Raw genomic sequence first — 4,265 nt, forward strand, 5'->3', positions numbered from 1 at the left:
ATATGTGGGGCTCGGGTCGCCACTGATTATTTTTTTTACCTTTATTTAACTAGACAAGTCAGTTAAGAACAAATTCTTATTTTCAATGACGGCCTGGGAACAGTGGGTTAACTGCCTTGTTCAGGGGCAGAACGACAGATTTGTACCTTGTCAGCTCGGGGATTCAATCTTGCAACCTTACGATCACTAGTCCAACGCTCTAACCACTAGGCTATCTGCCTAGTTTAACCCTTTCATTCAAGTGCATTTTCGTCCACTTTCCCTCTCCTCGATAAACGTAGACCTTTTCGAAAAAAGGCCTGAAGGACGCAGGAGTTGAACAAATCTAATTGAGAAAACACCACTGTCTCTGGCCCACACTCCAGCACAGTAGGAGGCAGTAATGCACCATTGACGTTGGATGCCAACCCCTGGTAAATCCCATCTAAGACAACGTCTCTACGTTAGGGCGCATGCAGCGTTGCCATGTTCGTGGTTTTCCTGCATTTGGGCTACTTTGACAACGATGTTGCGGGTGAAAATGAATTAGCCGCGGGTTTTTGGGATATTTATAAATTGTACCGCGGCTGCCATGGCATTTCTCTTAAAAAAATATACATGTCACTGACCGCTAACTGAGGCAAGCTGTTGCTGAGTGAGTGAGTGAGCGGTGGGGCAGGCCTGAGGAGGGGGGTTGAGAGAGCACTACAGTTCTTGGCTGAGTCACGTGAGCAAGAGGAGAGCTGCACGCGTTCACGTTGTGACAACTTCTTACCAGTTTTAGGTAGGCTAGTTAGATTGTCATTATGGAGACACCTATTTCCAACTCTTTTTCCATAAAACATAGCAATACGCTAGAACTGAAACACATCAAGAAATAATGGAAACAAAGCACTGGAAAACGACTTTGGGCGCATTATATACTGCTCAAAAAAATTAAGGGAACACGTTAACAACACATCCTAGATCTGAATGAAAGAATCTTATTAAATACATTCTTCTTTACATAGTTGAATGTGGTGACAACAAAATCACACAAAAATAATCAATGGAAATCCAATTTATCAACCCATGGAGGTCTGGATTTGGAGTCACACTCAAAATTAAAGTGGAAAACCACACTACAGGCTGATCCAACTTTGATGTAATGTCCTTAAAACAAGTAAAAATGAGGCTCAGTAGTGTGTGTGGCCTCCACGTGCCTGAATGACCTCCCTAGAATGCCTGGGCATGCTCCTGATGAGGTGGCGGATGGTCTCCTGAGGGATCTCCTCCCAGACCTGGACTAAAGCATCCGCCAACTCCTGGACAGTCTGTGGTGCAACGTGGCGTTGGTGGATGGAGCGAGACATGATGTCCCAGATGTGCTCAATTGGATTCAGGTCTGGGGAACGGGCGGGCCAGTCCATAGCATCAATGCCTTCCTCTTGCAGGAACTGCTGACACACTCCAGCCACATGAGGTCTAGCATTGTCTTGCATTAGGAGGAACCCAGGGCCAACCGCACCAGCATATGGTCTCACAAGGGGTCTGAGGATCTCATCTCGGTACCTAATGGCAGTCAGGCTACCTCTGGCGAGCACATGGAGGGCTGGGCGGCCCCCCAAAGAAATGCCACCCCACACCATGACTGACCCACCGCCAAACCGGTCATGCTGGAGGATGTTGCAGGCAGCAGAACGTTCTCCACGGCATCTCCAGACTCTGTCACGTCTGTCACGTGCTCAGTGTGAACCTGTTTTCATCTGTGAAGAGCACAGGGCGCCAGTGGCGAATTTGCCAATCTTGGTGTTCTCTGGCAAATGCCAAACGTCCTGCACGGTGTTGGGCTGTAAGCACAACCCCCACCTGTGGACGTCGGGCCCTCATACCACCCTCATGGAGTCTGTTCCTGACCATTTGAGCAGACACATGCACATTTGTGGCCTGCTGGAGGTCATTTTGCAGTGCTCCTCCTGCTGCTCCTTGCACAAAGGCGGAGGTAGCGGTCCTGCTGCTGGGTTGTTGCCCTCCACGTCTCCTGATGTACTGGCCTGTCTCCTGGTAGCGCCTCCATGCTCTGGACACTACGCTGACAGACACAGCAAACCTTCTTGCCACAGCTTGCATTGATGTGCCATCCTGGATGAGCTGCACTACCTGAGCCACTTGTGTGGGTTGTAGACTCCGTCTCATGCTACCACTAGAGTGAAAGCACCGCCAGCATTCAAAAGTGACCAAAACATCAGCCAGGAAGCATAGGAACTGAGAAGTGGTCTGTGGTCCCCACCTGCAGAACCACTCCTTTATTGGGGGTGTCTTGCTAATTGCCTATAATTTCCACCTGTTGTCTATTCCATTTGCACAACAGCATGTGAAATGTATTGTCAATCACTGTTGCTTCCTAATTTGGACAGTTTGATTTCACAGAAGTGTGATTGACTTGGAGTTACATTGTGTTGTTTAAGTGTTCCCTTTATTTTTTTGAGCAGTGTATAAATTCGCTCGGAGGTGGTTTAAAGTGCATTCTCTATGACTGCTTAAAGAAAACGGTATCAAGCGAAGTGCTTAATGCCCAGTTCTTGGTTCTCGGGGGCTGTCCGAGTGAATTTGAAATGGAAGTTATGGAACTCCCTCGCGTGGTTCATTTTATGAGGAAAAGTAAATTGTAAAAATATACATTTGCCTCTGTTAGCCATCAAGTAGGCTATTAATGAATATGCCATTGTAGGCAACCATTTGATACAATAAATATGTTGAAATTAAGATATCACTGGAGTCATTGCGAATCAAATTGTGCCACTTGTGTGGCCTACCTGGAGCTGGTGAACAAATGTAATAAATAGCCTAGGACTTCAGTTTGTTGTTGTAGCCTTGTGTTATTATGAACAAATTAAATTGACGGTAACAGTAGTCAGATTGGGCTACGGGTAGACTACAACAAATTCAACAACAAAAACCCCACTGACTGTTGTTGACAAGCATATTCAGTTCATATACATATTATTAATATTCAGTGATTTAAATTATGACCCCTGTTGCAGCTGGCTATTTTGGAAACAAGCATTTCTTATTGCAAAATTCATGAATAAATGTGTCTGTTAATTTGAACTAAGCAAGCTGCTAAATCGTTCACTTTATATCTTGCCTACATCTTGTCTAGGCTACTGTAAACTATCTGAAATTAGATGTAGGCCTATCAGGGGCTATAGGCTATGACCAGTCAATCTCGAAAATGGGCAATTTATAACGATTTGTAGGCTTAACATCTGGCACATAGCAGCACAATTTCCAGAAAATAGACTAACATTAGTTTTTTATGTTCATCCAAGTGTTTCTTGCTCAGAGATTGAGATCCTCAGTCCAACTTTCATCACTCAAACTTTACATGTATAAACCTGGTTCGAGCCCTGAATGCTGATTGGCTGAAAGCCTTTGTATACATTTTACTGTTCTAATTACAGTGGTAACAGGCCCAGGCCCAGTCAAAACTGTTCGCTGCTCTGGCACCCCTATGGTGGAACAAGCTCCCTCACGACGCCAGGACAGCGGAGTCAATCACCACCTTCCAGAGACACCTGAAACCCCACCTCTTTAAGGAATACCTGGGATAGGATAAAGTAATCCTTCTACCCCCCCCCCCCCCCCAAAAAAAGATATAGATGTACTATTGTAAAGTGGTTGTTCCACTGGATATCATAAGGTGAATGCCCCAATTTGTAAGTCGCTCTGGATAAGAGCGTCTGCTAAATGACTTAAATGTAAATGTAACCAGTTTATAATAGCAATACGGCCCCCGGGGATATGTGGTATATGGCCAATATACAATGACTAACGGCTGAATCCAGGCACTCCACATTGCGTCATGGTTTAAAAAAAACGGCCCTTAGCCGTGGTATATTGGCCATATACCATATCCCTTGTGCCTTATGCCATAATAAAGGAATTTGAATATGTGGCAAGAGAAAATATAATTGCCCCCTTTATAAACTCGCCAGATCATTTTCCATTAATGGATGTCGATCTAACTCGTTTGACTGCTATTATTATGATTAAGCAATGTCATACAGCTTGCAATAATTATTATTTTGAAACCCGAATTTTGCTTCCAACGTCGTTACAAGTTACAAGTTAAATATCCCTTCTTAATTGTCTCGATAACGTTATGGGGAAAGGGTTTATTTTATAGATATGGCAACTCCTCTCTTGCTGTTAAACATTTTTTGGGGCTAGTTTTTGGCCTTTTAGGTGGGTTTTGAGTGGTCATTGGGCTAGAAATTGTAGCTTTATCTGGCAACCCTGGGCGC

The sequence above is a fragment of the Salmo trutta genome, chromosome 24 (assembly GCF_901001165.1).
Source record: "Salmo trutta chromosome 24, fSalTru1.1, whole genome shotgun sequence".
Lineage (NCBI taxonomy): Eukaryota > Metazoa > Chordata > Actinopteri > Salmoniformes > Salmonidae > Salmo > Salmo trutta.